The 18,503-nt window shown below is 40.2% G+C and overlaps 1 long non-coding RNA gene across 1 annotated transcript; it reads right to left on the bottom strand.

Annotated features, from left to right (window-relative positions):
- Positions 1 to 10,685: 10,685 nt before the first annotated feature.
- LOC141373420 (uncharacterized) lies at positions 10,686 to 17,805 on the bottom strand. Its single transcript, XR_012379384.1, has 3 exons — positions 17,606 to 17,805; positions 11,774 to 11,826; positions 10,686 to 10,746 (listed from the first exon to the last, which is right to left on the bottom strand). It is a non-coding gene; the product is annotated as an uncharacterized lncRNA (long non-coding RNA).
- Positions 17,806 to 18,503: the final 698 nt, after the last annotated feature.

Raw genomic sequence — 18,503 nt, forward strand, 5'->3', positions numbered from 1 at the left:
AGAGAGAATGAGCACAAGCAGGGGGAGCGGGCAGAGGCAGAGGGAGAAACAGACTCCCCGCTGAGCAGGGAGCCCGATGCAGGGCTCGATCCCAGGACCCTGGGATCGTGACCTGAGCCGAAGGCAGATGCTTAACTGACTGAGCCACCCAGGCATCTGCCTCACTTTTCTGAAGCCTGCAAAACAGTTTACCTGCTACCACATGTTACCTGGCAAATATTCTGTTAACACTTGGCGTGGCTGGTCATGCTGAGAGACCAGTATAATGCATGGCATTTTTAACTCCAGCTTTAGGGTACCCCTTGTCAAATTTCATACAGAAACCTGACCAATAGACTTGAGGGCCTCCTGTTATTGCCCTGTAGCCAATGCACAGCTACAAAGGAGTTAATGGCCCATCCAGAAGTCGTCCTCTACTTTAACGGCATTTCCTTGTCTTCTCCATGAATGAGGACTTGTCCAAATGCGGATTTGGGGTGTCACATTTGAATGTAAATAGTTTACCCACTTTGGAGACTTTTACAAAGTTAAAATACATTCAAGGGTGTATCTATGTGAGGTGGAATTAATTACAAATTCAATGGATAATTATATTATCTTCCCAAGTAGGAAATTCATTGTGAACTTAGTTTATGGGACAGATGAAATGAAAATTATGAAACTTTTGAATGAGGTTTCTTAAATTGTGGTCAGGGACCACCTACTTGTTGAAGAACAGATTCCTGGGCCCAGCCCCATATTTATTACATTAGTTTTTATTGCTGTGTAACACATGGCCACTTAACTCAGTAGTGTAAAACAACACATATTTAGTATATCCCAGTTCTGAAGTCACAAGTTTGGGCCATGTGGCTACGTGTTCTTGGTTTAAGGTCTAACTGGGGCTAGCTTCTTACTGAAGACTCTGGGGGAAATATCCGGTTCAAATCTGATTTAGGTTGTTGGCAAAATTCAGTTTCTTGCTGGCTGTCAGCTGAGGGTGGCTTTCTACTCCTGGAAGCCAACTACATTTTTTTCCACATGGCCCTTCCCATCTTCCAACCAGCTAAGGCACATGGAGTCCTTAACGTACTTGGAATCTCTGACTTCTCTTGCTGTTACACATCAGAGAAAACTCTCCACTTCTGAAGCACTCATAGGATTAGCGTAGGCCCAACTAGATAATCTCCACATTTTAAGGTGCGCCAGCTTGAGACTTTAATTACATCTGCAGAGTCCCTTCCTAGCAGTACCTCGATTAGTGCTTGATTGAATAAGCAGGGTATGGGAATTGTGGGGGGCCCATCTTTAGAATTCTGTCTACCCCACCTACTAAATCAGCATCTCTTCAGGGGAGCCAATGAAATCTGTCTTTTTAACAACACTCTAAGCGGTTCTGATGAATAATACACTTTGAAAAGTACTGGCTTAGAAGGATCATAAGTAAAGCAGTGAATGTTAGGTATTAGATGAGTGATGTGGAAAACAACTGTTATAGGAGCTCCAAATGAGGGACCACTGAAGACTGAAGATGCCAATGATTACAGGGATGTTCGTGGAGAAACCGGACATTCAGAAAGGAACAGCAGGCCTTCCAGACAGGGCAGAAGGTGTGAACAGAGATTTGAACTTGGGAAAACATATAATTGGCCTTTCAGAGTACAATTAAATCGAGTCAGGTTGGAGTGGAGAGGTGTGCAGTTGTGATTTGGGGGAGGTGTGGGGCTGGGATTATATTAACCTGTAAGACCTTGATTGCCAGGTCAAGGGGTTGAAATAAAGGGGAGCCATTGAAAGGTTTTAAGAATAATTATGTTTAAAAGGCAATGTAATTTTATTCACTTTACCTCATTTACTCACTGAATTTCTCTGCAGTAGAGGGTTATGTTTTGATTTGCTTTTAGTAAAATCAGTGTCTTGGTTGGATTCCTATGATTGCCAAACATTTTTATTATTTTTATTCATGGGGATGAAGAAGGAAGGAGGTTTTCAAGTTGTAAGAAACGAACTGACATTTGGGAAAGGGTAAAATTGTCCAGGGTCAGACTCTCTGGTTGAGGGAGAGGGAGAGTGACAATCTGAGTCTCTTTCACAGGCACCTTTCTACCTTTTCCGATCCCTAAAATGTTTTCCACTCATCATCCTCCAGGTATAAATGTATTCCTAAGACCCAAGATCCTTAATGGGGACTTGTGGGGAAGGGGAGTGTTATTAGTCACTACATAGTTGTTAGAGTTGAAAGATGAGAGTTTTGTAGCTTGGAACAGAAGGTGCACTACCTTGGAGCCAGGTTTGATAGCTTTGAATTCCAGATGAAGACTGCAGATATAGGAGGGTATCATCTGACAAGCATCTTAAGCAGATGGATGACAGAGTGGGTGCACTGGAGGGTATTGTTAATTTAATGACTCCAGATAATGCTTCTTTTAAAATTGAAAGCAAGACACTGGGAAACAGCCAGAAAAGCTGTAAGTAGTGGGTTTCTGGCCTCTTGGTAGATCTACATAGGGAAAAGGAGAGGGACGTATGTAGTTCTGAGTTCTGCAAGACTCAAATTGCTTCTCAGAAGAGGTAGTGTAGGTCTTACTCTTTGGCATTTTTGAGGATTTAGTCGAATTCTCCTCTCAGGAATGTAGGGGATCGCTTTATTTTAGTGGCAATTCTAAATATTATGTTTAAATATTAAATGAATTACAGAAAAGATTATCTGGGCTCTTCTTTCCCCTGGGTTTAGTGAACCAAAACCTCAGGAACTTCGAACCCATAAAGTTCATCTAATTCTGTTGTCTCTTAAATTCATTATTTTACTTACTCATTTAATGATCATGAATAGCTGTATCATGCTAGAGGTTCTAGAAATGTAAAGATGAGCCAAACACTTTCCTATCTCATGGAGCTCATGCTCTACTCTAGGAAATCAACAACAAAGCAGGGTTCTACTGCAAGCTGAGCCTACGCTGTTACCCTAGCAGCAATGACACATAGACAGATGGTGAGAGGAGGGGGCTTGTCACTACTCTTCCCCTTCACCACTGTCCGTGGGACCCAGCAGAGAGCTAAGGTTCCACCTCCACCTGAAATCAATGGAACTGAGTGAAGTAGAGTTGGTCCTAGTCAGCCCCAAGCTTCTGACCTTCTTGTACCCGTGGGGCAGAGTGGGGAGCTAAACTGAGCTTATACTCCAACTTGAAGGGAATGAAGTAGTGCAAGTCAGTGCTCCACTTTAAGCAGGAAGGTCTCTTAGAAGCTGAAGAGGGAGCTAAACTTCCACTCCATCCGTTTCCAATGAGGCAGTGTGAGTCAATATTCCATTTTTGCCTGAGTAATGTCAGCAGGACCCAGTGGGATACTGGACATACTCACCTAGTGCTCACACTATACCTCAGCAGGGGGACTGTCTACAAAACAAGATCAAATAGGTCCTAGAGCCCACTAATACTAATATCCCAAATGTCTGGATATAGAAAAAAGAAATCACTCATCAAGAACCACAAAAATCACAACTTGAAAAGAATGGATAATCAAGAGACACCAACACCAAGATGAATCAGACGTTGGAATTATCTGACAAGAATTCCAAAGCAGCCATCATAAAAATACTTCAACAGCAATGACAAATTCTCTTGAATCAAATGAAAAAAAAAATGAAAATCGTAACAAAGAATTAGAAGTTAAAAAAGAACCAAATGGAAATTATAGAACTGAAAATTATTGGGCGCCTGGGTGGCTCAGTTGGTTAAGCGACTGCCTTCGGCTCAGGTCATGATCCCGGAGTCCCGGGATCGAGTCCCACATCGGGCTCCCTGCTCAGCGGGGAGTCTGCTTCTCCCTCTGACCCTCTTCCCTCTCGTGCTCTCTATCTCTCATTCTCTCTCTCTCAAATAAATAAAATCTTTAAAAAAAAAAAAAAAAAAGAACTGAAAATTATTGAAAGCAAAATAAAATACTGGATGGGCTCAGGAGTAGAAAATAGATAACAGAGGATAGAGTCAATGGACTTGAGGATAGTTCAATAAAATTTATACAATTTAAGCAACAGAGAAAATAAACATAAAAAAAGGGGGAGAGAGAGAGAGAAGGAAAGAGAAAGAAAATATTGGAAGAAATAATGTCTGAAAATTTCCTAAATTTGCTGAATGACCTAAACCTACATATTCAAGAATCTGAGCAAACCCTAAGTGGGATAAACCCAAAGAAATCTATGCTAAGATACATTAAAATTAAACTTTAAAAACTGAATACAAAGAAAAAAAAAACATTGAAAGCAGCTAGAGATAAATGACACACTATTTATCAGTTGAATTGAACATCAGTTTGAATTTAACATTGATTCAAATGATAGTGAATTTCTCATCTGAAACACAGAAGGCCAGGAAAAGGTGGCACAGAATATTTTGAAGAGCTGAAATAAAAGAATAGTAAACCCAGAATTTTATATCCAGCAGAAATATCCTTAGGAATGAAGACAAAATCGACATTCTCAAAGGAAAACTAAGAATTTGTCACTGAAAAGCCCTACCCTTAAAGAATGACTAAAGGAAATTCTCTAAATAGAAAGGAAATGAAAAGAAAAGGAGGCTTGGAACTTCAGAAAGGAAAAAAAAATCCGAAAATGTAAAAATCAGGGTAAATAGATTGTTCTTCTCATGAATTTCTTAAATTATATGTGATGGTTGAAGCAAAAACCAGTGCACCTTCTGATATGGTATTTTATGTAGAAGAAATACTTAAGAAAATTATATATTAAAAATGGGTAAGGTAGAGTGAATGGAAATAAGTTTTCTATACTTCACTTGAAATGATAAAACAGTGAGATTGGTGAACTGTAATAAGTTACAGCCTAGAAGGGGAAAAATATGTGTTTTCCTGAAACTAGAAATCTACTCATCAACCAGAACCCCTTCAGTAGATTGTACATGGGTGAAAAATACAATTTTATTATGTTCACACACATTAAAAGTCTTTCTGGTACTTACGGGATTGCATTGGGTCAAAGAGATCTTCTTTGGCAATGTAAATTGGAGGTGGGAGCAGAAGTAGGGCTTCAGGAAAGTGGATGAGTTCCAATACTTGAATTCCTTCCTAAGTTCCACAACAAACAGGCTTCAGCTCAAGTCAGAACTTATCTAAGGAAGACTGTCTCTGTCTTTCCCGGGCATTTTTACCTTTGATTTGCAGTAATACCCCTGAGTGATTGAAATTGAATTCTAGTGTGGGCTCAGCCCCACCAGCAGGCAAAAGCAGGAAGTAGTTTTGCTGCCACGGCCTGATGTCCGGTTTCTCAATTATAAATCATAAGTAAATACATTTGTAATGGATGGAACCCTTCCATATTACTCTGATATGTTGTGTAATCACATAGATCTCCATGGAGGGGTAACCAAGATCCTAAATCCAGCCCAGGCATCCACTGGGACCTCAGTACCTGTGTGCAGTTTAGAACACAGTGTCACTTTGAGCAAACAAGTTTTAACTTAGGGCTTAGCACTCATGCCTGTTTTGGCATGCACTTGTGAACTGGGCTAGACTACACCTAGGCTTTGAGAACTGCTTTTACCTTTCTAACTTGCAATCCCTTTCCTCAAGCCCCATCTGATGATGATGGTCTGCAGGATCTTACCACTTTCAGGGTGAGAGAAGGGTATAGAAGACAGCCCTTCTAAGGGTTTGCAGCAGAGCTGACTAAAGCAGTGTTTCCACTTCTCTATGCTTCCCTGGTCCTGCTGGGCTTTGCAGTTAGAGTCAACAAAGGAGCAACATTGGAAGAAAGTAGAAAAGAATAAAGTAGTGTGAACCATCCAGATAGGAACTCTGGAACATTTCAGAGAAGTAGGGATATCCCCTCATCTTTTGGCTGAACATATCTGAAGGTCCTTAGTTATCATGGTCCAACTATGCATCTGAGAGGATTTCATTGTGTCCTTGGATTTTCCTTCTTGGAGGCTTGGAATGAGGTTTGAAAGGCTTGAAACTCTTCTACAGTGATGGTTTTCAAACTTCAGTGGAGCACTGTGCTGGATATTCTGCTTGGAGTCAATGAGACTGACATTTCTTCAAAGAAAGCTTACATAAATCAAACAGGAAGCTGCTCTTTGACATGGGAAATAGGGATCCTAGATTCTTAATCAGTGTTCTCCTCAGGGATCCTATGAGGCACCTTCTTGGGCCACAAGGGCTTCACATGGTACAACTGGAAACCACTAAGTTAGGGTAAAGAAAGTATGGGGAACACACACGTCCAGACTTTTACCTTCTCATCCAGATGAACACTGCAGGCTCCCCTTCTGGAGGCCTGCCCAGGATACCAGCCAGTTACCTTGTAGCTCCTACCTTCTGGTAAGGACTGATTCCACCTCACTTTCTGTCAACCAGCTGTTGGCTGGAGTCCTCTTCCCAGTGACTGATCACTTGAGGGTACACAGCTACTAATCCACCTGACTTAGGAGATTTGCTTATGTTCTATTATTGCTGTTGTGCTCACCATCCTTGGGTCTGAGTTGGTATATTGGACTCTTTAGTTTTCAGTACTAATGGTCACTAGTCAGTTTCTACAGATCCTTACCCAGCAGGTACTTGTTTTATTCTCTGCTTTGAGTGGTCCAGGCATGCCTTGTGTGTTTTGGGGCCAACCCATGTTATGATAGCCCGCCCATTCTTCCATGGATAGCTCTCAGCTAGCAATTTATTTATAATATTGGGGCCAAAGTTACATCCCAGTGGTCCTCACTCTGCTCCTTGAGAATATTATAGAACAAGGTTAATTTCTCTCTCACATTACAGAAGTCGTGTCTTCAAGTTTCTGAAGACAGACCTCATATCTTCGCTGAGCCTTCTCTTTTTGTATTATTTATTATCTTTTCAGGATGCATTTTATCTTTAATACTAAAAGTAAAACTTGTTTATCTGATCACCTGCAGAAACGATATTTTCTTCATCTTAAAAACAACAACACCTTCAAGAGTTAGGACTTCTAGAGGAAGTTCTGTAGGAACTTCAGAGTAAGATGGATTTTCTTTGTGCTAAAATTATGGATCTGATCGAGAGAGATTTCTGATTCTTGAGGGCTTAGATACAGTATATTTATGGAAGGGGAAGAGTCAGTTGGCAGTGACCTACACATTATCTTGGATGATACTTCTTCCTACTTGACCCCACCAATCATCTGTGCTATTGTTTACTGGGCTCCTTTCCCAGGCTCTGGAAGTAATAGGTATTAATGTTTATTTATCCATATTCTCCTTGTAAATGCATATCATTCCAAATGAAATAGACTTTTTGTCTCTCCAGTGCCCAGTGCAGTGGATGATACAAAGTAGACATTCAATAAATAGTTGGTGATTGAATGAATAAGTAAATCAAAAAAAGGAAAAGCTCCATAGACATCCTTTCTTCTTCCCTTCTTTTCTCTCTCTCTGTCTCTGTCTATGTGTCTTTCTCTCTCTAACACACACACCCCTACCTAGGAGGGTCCAATCACACACTAAGCCCATGCACTAAACCTTCCCCTCACCATCTCAGGGTTTTAGCATCATGTCACCCTGGCTGCAGGTTTCTTCTGAGAGTTGATGCTATTTGCAGGATCTGAACTTTCCTGCCATTCTAAATGGCCAAGTCCATTAATTCTACTTGCAACAATTGATTCTTGTCTTGTGCCTCCCACCCCCTGTCTGTCCCATAGTTCCTGCCCCTGCAAATTCTGATTAGGAATACTCTGGGTTTGGGCCCCTGCTATCTACAGTTGGATCTTCCTAGTCCTAACCGCCTAAGCCTCTGCTCAATGCCTCAATTTTCCTTTCTTCCTTGCTTCCTTCTTCCTTCCTTCTAGGGTAAACATACACTGTATGCTTACTCTATTGCTGAGAAAACAGTAATGAATGAAATACTAGTCCTTGCTTAAAAAGCATAAAGTCTAATGGAACCCCATGCTCCTGTGAAAGCCTTCGTCTGTTGTCTGCTGCTGGCACCTCTTGAGAGTTCGCCTGGTTCCCACTGAGTCTGTCTGTTCTCTGGGTCCTGGCCCCATCCCATTTCGCCTTACTACCACCTCACTGCTGCTGCTTAGGACCTGTATTTGACCCTTGTGGGTCCACTTTGGAATCCTGTGCTTGTTGAAGTCAGCAGCATGCTTCATGGCTGCCCATGACCCTATGGGGGCATCATCATACCCCGTGGAACTGACACATTCCCTACAAGCATGTGCATGCACATGCACACACACATGTTTATAATGCTTTCTCTATTGTACTCCACTAGAAAAGAGGATTTTTGTTTATATCAGTTACATTTTTGATTCTAAGACTTCCTGTTATATGCCCCCAAACCTTTATACTTGCATGGACTAGGTTACTGGGGACTCTGATAGGATTTTCTGTAATACATGATGACAACAGCCTATGGTACCAAACTGAGCTCACTGGCTCTGTATCTGAATATGAATAGTGGGTGGTAACAAGAACACACTTTTTTTCCTTTTTTCCTAATTCCATATTATCACATGGAATGTATCAGGGTACATATTCATTGCCTTAGCCTCCTGGGTTGCAGGAGTTGCTGTGCACATGCATAATCAGATAAGGAGAAATGGGCCCCATCCTCATTTAGAAACTCAATGCACCTGGAACAAAGAACTTCTGATTCTGCTTACCATCTGCTGGGGGAAGAGAAGGCCTCCCACTGCCCCATTTGCCACACTTAAATTGAAGGGTGCATTCCCAGCAGGTGGTTGAGAGTGTGGATCCACAGCCTGGGTGTGGATTTCACCCTCAAATGCCCCAGATGAAGTTGTGTGGGAGTTCTTTGACTTCCCACGTTTTGGAGCAGAGTGAAATTGAATTTCTGAGTAGGAGGACTGGTAAAGAAGAGTCAATGTTCTGTAAACCATAGACTAAAAGACAGAGACAAGAAGACAGATAATAAGTGTATGTTTTATTTAATAATGTTCTCAGTAGTTTCAGTCATTTTTCTGTAATTTTCATGATGAATGCAAGCGATACTTTTCTACATATCCTTAGTGTTGAGAAAACAGGCTAGGGAAATAATTTTTTAGTCAAATATGAAACTGTACATGATTCTAATACCTTGGAGGAGATTTCCTTCTAGTTTCCATTGTTCTATAAATGAAAAGTAAATTATGCTTTGTTAAAAAACTTTCCATTGAATAGTTTTATAGCAAATGTTTCATTCACTTCAATAAATAAATGTACAATATTTTTTGAAAATTGAGACTCAGGCTTTGTAAAATTTAACAACTCCACCAAATTAGTCTCTCTGGTTCTTATTCTGCAATAGAAAATTATACTTTTTAACTTTTAGTTAAGTAGCATTTAAATAAAATGTCGAATTCATTTCCGAGCCTTTGTGAAGCATTAGACCTGAGATGCACAAAGGTAGTTACTGTTAGAAAGCTAAAGGATTTTTCATGATTATGTTCCATCGTAATGAGAGATGCCATCTTAATGAGAGGTAGTATGGTTGAGTGAATAGAACACTGCTTTAGAAATTAGGGTTCTGGAGGCCTCCTCAGAGGATTTCCAGTGCATCGCTCTGGGGCTCTTTGCTGATGCCTTAACCTCTCTGGGTATTTGATTTTTCTTCTATAAAATGGAAATAATAAATGCCGGTGTCCACAAAGCTCTCAGGGATCTTTGAACAAGAGGAGCTTTTTTACGTGCAAATGATACAGGAAATCATGGTGGACCTACCTAAAACCTACGAGGGACATTAGGCAGATTTCATTTGTGACCACTAATCCAAGTCAGAATTATTTTAGATCATGGGTTAATTTCATTGTTCTATGTTTGTGATATTGTTATTTTGACTGATTTTGGGGGAATGGGCATGAGAGAGGAAAGGAAGAAGGAAGAACTGAATATATTGAAACAATTATTTTTGCTTCTAAATGTAGGACTGCATTTTAATCAAAACAATAAGTGGAATGCATGCACTACCCTCCATGATATGGTATGAGAGGTCTAGAATCTTCACAAAACCTCAAGTCTGGCTTTATGCTTAGAAAAAATAATTGGGGGAGAGATTATAGTTGCTACTTCATATCCTTTTTGGCACTTTGTAAACACAAAGCAAGCTACCCTCTGTACTCTTGATTCTTACGCAGCAACAAAGAAAGGAGGAAGGAGGTGTTATCTTAAAAGCTGTGTCCCCTCAAAACTGTACCTTAATGGTTGGTCCACCATGGCCAGTTAGCGAGTTAGCCATTTGGAGTGACGCTGGAACCTAGCACTGATTTCCATGCCCACAGGTACAGGAACTGCAGGAGCCAAAAACCTTCTGGGGATATGGCAATGTTAGGAAAATAGTCTGTTAGGGTGGCTGGGGGAGGTGAAGCAGACAGTTGATTGGCATGGGGAATCTGGAATATTGGTTCTTGGGAGGATGGTCAGCAAGGAATGGGAGGGGTCAGTATCAGTGAGAATTAAAAGTAGGTAGCCACGCCCAGCGCTGGGCTTTGGAGTCAGACTTTGAGCTTCCTGGAGAATAGATTTTGAAATCATAGGAGTCTAGGGCCCACTTCTTGTTCTATCATTTACTTGACAGCACGATTTGGGGAAAGGTACGTCACCTCTCAGATTCTCAGTTTCTGCTTCAGTAAAACGGGTTGACTAATACTTTGATTTGAACAAATAGTGTTTGTAAAGAGCTAGTAGTTTCTGACATTTATTAATTGGGAGGCAGTTGTGGCTCCAGCCCGGGAAGATTGATAAGCAGCTGCTGAATGTTCAGTTCCTTTTGTGTATGGTCAGAATTGATCTGGAGAACAAAAGTAGGTGGAATAGTGATAGGTCTGAGCCTGGAGGTGGGTTCAAGACCCCAACTGCCGGGAAGATTACTGAGCCTGGGAATCAGACTGAGGCTAACTAAGCTTTGTTGTGCATATCTGGCCAGTTTTACCTTTATCTCAAGGATGGGTTCATGTCTTAGTTATCTTTGTGTCTCCCGTACCTACCTAGAATAGGACCTGTCACAATTTATACATAATTATAGAATAAAACCAAATAGAAAAAAAATATGGTATCTTAAGTGGGGTTGTATAGCTTCCAAGAAAGTTAGAGTGTGAAGAACCCCGGCATTCATTTTGTTCTCCAAGAGAAACGGCTTAGTTGCTCAGTGCTGCTCTCTGACACAGCTCCAGTGGTGATTTTGTGTAGTAGGAGACTATCGGATTAAGAAATTATCTCTAGAGTAGCAAGCGACTATATCAGGACATCAGTGGGGTCCTATGGTATATGCCTATCTGGGTATAGTGGAACATTAGCCTGTAGACAATAACTTATTCCAGAAGAAGAATGGATAATCCATATTCTATTGTATAGCTGCTTCTCCCTAGAAAGATAGTGTGTTTTATATTTCTCTATAACTTGTAGGACTAAATTTAGAAACAAAATTATCTATGTAGTTAGGGGCACCTGGGTGGCTCAGTCAGTTAAGCTTCTGCCTGCGGCTCAGGTCATGATCCCAGGGTCCTGGGATCAAGCCCCCCACGTCAGGCTCCCTGCTCAGGGGGGAGTCTTTTTTCCCCCTCTCCCTCTGCCCCCTTGCCTGCTTGTGTTCTCTCTCTCTCAAATAAATCTTTTAAAAAAATTATTCATGTAGTTATATGATTTTCTTCAGCAACCTTTATGTACCCTTTCATATATGTGATATACTTTATTCATTGGCTTCAGTTTGTCCTAGAGAGAACGGGACATATCAAAAGCATGTACACAGGACCTAGTTTATAAGGAGTTCAGGAAATCTTTTGTTGAGCTCAGACACAGTATGTTTGCAACTCACGTACTTCTTTGAGTTTCAGCCCAAACATATCAAGTTGTTCAAGGAGGATTGTTATTCCTGGTTAAAGCCAAATCAAAAGAAATCATTAGATGTTGGATGGCTTTGGATGAAGGTTTAAATCTCTTGTGAATTCTTAGCCATAAGGGTGTACGCTGACTTAAAGTTTATCTCATGGGCACCCAAAACTTAACTCAGATTTTTCTAACAGAGTTCATCAAAACTGGATTGTTTTTGAATGAAATCCCTAAATGGACAAATGTTGCCTGGTGTACAAATGCAGTGGGGAATTTTGTTAATTAAAAGTGACTTCTAGTCTTATATTGAAAGAAAATTCACAAGCCAAATATGGGTGTCAAAAATAAGGCCAGCACAAGCTAGACAAGGCCATCCTTGGAACAGTTCAGTTTTCATTTGTTCCTTTGAAGTGATGAAGGTCTTGGGCATAAAAGTATCTACCCAAATAGAGAATACATTCCACTGACACATTTTCCAGATTTAGGTAGCCAGACAATATTGCCCTGATTTCATAGGTGGGCCCAGAGTAGTAATAGTCTGGGTATTTATGGTTGCCTTGTAATCACCTGTTTTAGCACATTTCAGAGACCATTTATGCCTGGACATCCACTGACTTTGGATATCAGAATGGGAGCTCCTGCAGGAACAGGGCTTTGGAATGAAGAGCTTATAACACATCTTATCCCCAATGCCTCGATTAGGCCAAGCACTTAGAAGACACTTAGTGGTGTTTGTTGAACAGTTGGGCAGTGTTGTCCACTATGATTTTTTGTTGCCTTTTATCATGGTTGCTGCTGCTTGAGAAGATTGATGGTCATAGCTGTCTTCAGTCTTAGATCTGATGTTAGCTGTGGTTACCTGTTAAAGACTTAACCTGTGACAGCCTCAATTCAATGACAATTCATGATTGCCTTAACAGCGTGAAGAAATCTAAAAGAGGCAGTGCAAAGGATCATGTTAGCTTCCCTGGAAAATCAATAGAAGTATGAAATACAGTCTGTGTTTTAGAAAACGTACCATCCTATGGAAAGGAACAAGGCAAATTTGAGGAAGCACTTAAATTACAATATTTAACAATATAAGGAACAAGAAATCATGTGGCACAGGAAATGTTAGTGGAAATCAGAGAAGGAAGAGGAAGAGACAGTTTCATGAAAGAGTTGGGGCTTGATCTAGACCAATGACATCATAGAGGATGGAGGGAAAGGCATAGTATTTTGTGTTGAGGTACATAGTTGATCTCTACCGGCCTGGGTGAGGGGAACTGGCCTTTTTTCTAGGGAGCTCTAGTATCCTAGAAACATTCCAAGGTTGATGGAACCACCTGTGCAAAAGTTTCCATTGAAGACTGGAAAGAGACTAGTCACTTGCAGTTCTGCTGTTTAGTGTGGTACAGAGGATCCAAAGAGAAGCAGCTGTCACAGGTTCACCTGGCTTTTCATGGACAGAACCAGAGCCCTCTTCTGTCTACTGTGTCACCAGATTGTCCAACCTCCTGGGAGTGTGGTCACTTGCCTTATCATTCCTTTTCAAGAGGCCTTGGTAGTCATACTAATTGGCTGTTAAAATGTTGGTTCTAAAATTCTGGTATTTCCTCTGGGATCCCGGACTATCCAAAGGAACATCTTTCCCTTAGGTTTTTGATGATATATACATGAACCTAAAGAGACTCTGCCATTTCCTGCAGCACATCCTCTAGGGCCTATTCAGTTGGCTTCACTGAGCAGCAGGGACCCTTGAAAGCTTGTACACTATCTAGTGCATCACATCAGAACAACAGGACAGAGAATCTAGTAGTTTGAATGATGACCTGACATTGATTTGAGTGTTCCATACAAACACAGTTTTGGCTGTCCCGAAGAACTGTAAGTTAGTTCAAAAGAATAAATAAATATGGTAACACAAATTCAAATCAGACATCTGTGTAGCTGTTTATATATGGACATTGAATTTGGGTTCTATTACAGAGCTAACCCAAACTAAGGATTCCCCCCCCATGTGATTTGCACATTTCCCCATATTGCTCTGTAAGTATTTTACATGTGTATGTGTGTGTGTGTGTATGCATGCACACACACGTGTACCGCTTTCCGGGCTAGCCTGTAAACTCCTTGAGGGTAAAAATTACATCTCTTGAAATCACTCACAGTGCCTACCAGATGGATTTAGACTCCAGTAAGAGCATAAATGTAGCCTAGTTTAATTCACAGTGAATTTGTTTCTGATTCCTCGCTTTATTACGTCTACCACTCAAACTCTAGTTTATCTCCTTCAAAAGCTTTCTATTTCTTCCTCATGTTTCATTTCATGCCCAGTGTATATGTGTATAACCAGTCAACTTCATCTCACTTCTTTTTATTTCCTTGTGTGGGAGCCATTTTAATAGTATTTGTTTCAAGCGAAGGTCTGTTATCCAAAGTAAACACACAGAACTTGGCTAGAGAAAACTATTTGAATAATATTCATACAGCAATAAAACCTTGAAAATGTAAATATAAAATACAATATCCATGGGTAGTAATGCTCTTCACATACTTTACTAAGTGCTATTGGGATAGAATATAGCTAATCATAGAAGAATCCTCACCTATATTCCATATAAGCATCTTTCATCTGAGGAACTCAAAGTAAATTTTACTAAAGATATAAAACGTTCTCATAATCATTCTCTTCTCACCAGTGTTTAATATCAAAATAGAGATGGATCAGTCAAATATGCAATTAAGTTTGTGTCCGAAGACTCCAATTTTATTTTATCCTAAATTATAGGTTCGGTGCATGTGAAAGCACGAATTCTTTGTGGGTAAGTATGTAATTCTGCTCTCTCCATTCCTGCTAGCTAGCTACACAGTGCAGTTAAAGGAAGGGGTTTTGTTATTCACATTTACAATTCCAGTGGAGAAGCCATGAAGTTGTTTTTTCCTCCCAGGGAAGCTATTTTGAGCACCAGGGCATTGTGAAACCATTAGATCATAGATGCTAATGATTGTGGACTTATGGTGTGGGTGGGGGGAAACTAGAATTCTAGGGAAAGTGTCATTCATCTTATTAAAGATGACAAACTGGCTGCCTGGAAAGTGCTATTGAGTGACAGGATCCTGCAGAAGGAGCACTGGACTTAGAGTCCAGATGCTGGAATTTGGAACATGACCTCTGAGCAGTGTTAGAGCATGTGACTAGCTGTATGACTTAGGCAATAATGATTATAAATATACTAAAAGCTATACATGATTAAGTGGTTTCTATTTACCAGGTACTTTGCATCTATCATTGTAGTCCTTACTATGCCACTAAGTGGTACTATTTACTTTTACTGTTTTACAGGAAAAACTTTCTAAATGTCACACTACCAGTACACTGGTGGAGCTGGGATTTAAAATAAGGTCTCTTCCAGACCGAAGTGTATGCTCTTTCCACTAGACCATGATACCAGTGAGACATCTTTAAGCCACTATGTTTTAAGCACTTACTGTAAGACAGTCAGTGTAAGTGCTTGACATATATTATTTCATGTGGTCTACAGAAAATTCTGTGAGGCTAATATCATTTTACAGAGTCATAAACTCCAAAATATTCTCCAAATATGTTGCCCTTTCTAAGTTATAATCCTTTTCTTTAACCTGCAGTGTCTCACATGACCTTGGTAAGTTTCTGGGGTGGTAATCAGGGCTGGTATTTTTTTCTTCCACTTTGAAAATAAGGAAAAGGCTGCTCAAGGGTATCCCTCCTGGTTTTCTCCTGCCTGTTGGTTGTTTCTCTTCCAGGTTCCCTGGTCCCTCCTTTCAGTGTTAGAGATCCTCAAGGGCTTGTCTCCAACCCCCTTTTCTAGTTTGCCTTTATCCACTGTATCTCTTCAAGAGAATTCATCTAGTCCTGTGTTACTGAATGCATTGATGACTCCATGTTGATGATTTATTTAAATCTCTACTTTTATGACTTCCAAAATGATGACCTCTAGATCTGTACATGGATGTCTCCCAAATTTAAATCTCTAGCTCTTGGTGTCTAAGTTACAGATGTCTGCTCAGCATTTCCACTTGAATGTCTTAAAGCCATCTCAAACTGAACATGAGCAAAAACAATGTTGTTTTCCCAATCACTTATCCAATCTGAGGCTCCCACATCCTTCCCTGACTGAGCTAAAGGCTCCACCTCTACCTCATTGCTCAGGACAAAACCTAGGAGACATCCTTACTTCCTTCCTTTCCCTCACCTTCCACAACCAAGCCATCCCCAACTTTTGGCAGCTGTGCCATTGGATTCAGACCACTACTTATCACCCTCACCATTATGTCCTAGGTCACATCCCTATTATCTCTTACTTTGGGAATGGCAGTTGTCCCCTAATTGGTTCCTTTTAATCACTTTGTCCCCCTGTATAATTCCTTCTACACTGAGACAAAGATGATTTTGTTTTTGTATTTCATAAGTCACAGCCTATAAATCTCTTACTTAAAAGCTTCCAACAACTTTCCATTGTATTCAGAAAAAAATACATACACCTTTTCAGGACCCAAGAGGCCCCCACTGACATCTGTCAGTGCCTCCCCCACTGACATCATCTTGTATCCTCCTTTCTTTTGCTCATATACTCTGACCACATGGCCTTCTTGTTTTTTTCTCAAACATGCCAGCATTGTTCCTGCCTCACGGCCTTTGAACTTTTGAAATATTTTCCCCCTAGATTTGTGCATGACTGGCTCTTTGTTTTCACTCAGTTCTCGCTTAATCATACTCTTTTGTTGACCACCTTTGTCAAGTAGGATCCCCCACCCTCATCCAGTTACTTTGTATTTTGTTGCCCTGTTTCATTCTGTTGGTAGGTTTTGAAATTATCTACTTGAAATTATCTTCTTTTTATTCTAAATATGTTTGTTTTACTGGCTTGTTATCTGTCATCCATTGTAATGGAAATCCCCAAGGACAGGAGCTTTTTCAGACTTGTTCACTGTACAACTGTGCCTGATACATAGTGGGCACACACTTAATCTTTACTAATGATCAAATCACTGAATGGATAAGAAACAACAGGCAGTGTAGGATCGGGGTTATGAAACCAGACTTTGGATCAGGCTGACTTGGTTATGAGTTTGGACTTTGCTATATCACCTTGGAAAAATTTCCTCTTTGTGAAATGGAAATATTAATAGTAATTATCTTATGGTTTGTTCTGAGGGTTAAATGATAAAAGTGAAGCACTTAATGAAGTATCTGGCGCATAGCAAGGCTTCAGCTATGCCTTCAGTGCTGGGCTTTCTTATTTAAAAGCATCTCTAGATCCTATGATATAAGGAAATAGGAAGAAAGATCTTTATATCCCACCTCTTATCAGGTCTGGCCCGGGGATAGGCAGTGAGAAATGAGCTTGAAGAACATTAGATTTGGCTAGGAAAGGATGCAGGTCTGAAGTTGACCAATAGTTCATGATCTGTCATTTGTATCTGCACAGAGCTTCCATATATAGCTCATGGATGTTGTGCACGGCACAACCCCACGGGTTTCATTGATTTAGACTACGGTGTAAGTGGCATTCGTGAAGTTATCCAATGAATTGGCTTTATAATATATATCCTAATTTATTTAGTCCAAGAAGGTCAAATCAGTTTAATATCCTGAAATTTTATAATTCTTGGTTGCCTTTTACCACCAAGGCATTTTGAATTCCATGCCATCTTATTATTTTATTTTATTTTATTTTATTTTATTTTATTTTATTTTATTTTATTTTATGCAGTGACTCTATTTTATGAATTAAGAGGCAGGGCATGCTGTCTGACAATAGAACAGACTATTTCGGAAATGATCTCTCCTGGAATCTTACCTGTGGAGTCATTACAACCTGTTGGGAGCAGCCCAAGAGCTGGGATTGGTCTCATTTATCCTGCTTCCTCGATGCCCTACACTCTGCATGCCGATTACAGGTATTCAATAAATGTGCACGACTTGAGTGAACATCTGACTCCCAGTCTTCTACTTTGTTTGAGCAAGATGGGACGGGTTCTTCCAGAGGTGGTCCTGATATGAGACATCTCATGGTGGTGGAAAGGAAAAACAGCTGCCCTGAGTTGGTTACACAGAAGATAAAGCACCATTGTGACATTGCTCCTAGCTTAATTTGAGACATTGTGTTACTTGACATTAGACAATATGTCCAGAGCAGTTGCAATTTCATGCCAGATGTTTTTAGGCCACACATGGAGTCTGAGAGTTGTCCCAAATGGCAGAATGTCTCGACGTATCATCACAGAAGGTCACGAGTAAGAAGGGTCAGCTCCACCCTGAACTTGTTCATAGTCTCAGCCCATTTGATTTTTATAGCACTGCTGACATTGTATGCTCTTGATTTTTACCTTCTTAAACTTCAAAATTTAAATACTGCTCTGTGAAGGCCTTAGCATAAATATCATTGTCCTCATTTACTTCCATTATTCTTTACCTCTTTGTAAGCATAGGACATATATGTATTATAGATTATGTAGGACACCGGACTTCTGCTCCGGGTCAGGTTCAATGAGTTAATGATGGAATTAAAAACATATATACCCATTCTTTGACTTCTGATGATTTTGCTTTCTTTCTAATACAGTTTCTATCTATAAAATTTATAAATAAGAGACAATATAAAAGATGGGGGGTGCTTTTATCATCAGGGGAAGCTCTTTATTTTCCATTTCCACTTAGAAACCCCATTTATTCCTTTGCAGGGAGTGTATGGGATT

The sequence above is a fragment of the Callorhinus ursinus genome, unplaced genomic scaffold, assembly GCF_003265705.2.
Source record: "Callorhinus ursinus isolate GAN/ISIS: 27379988/994484 unplaced genomic scaffold, GSC_fseal_2.0 scaffold9, whole genome shotgun sequence".
Lineage (NCBI taxonomy): Eukaryota > Metazoa > Chordata > Mammalia > Carnivora > Otariidae > Callorhinus > Callorhinus ursinus.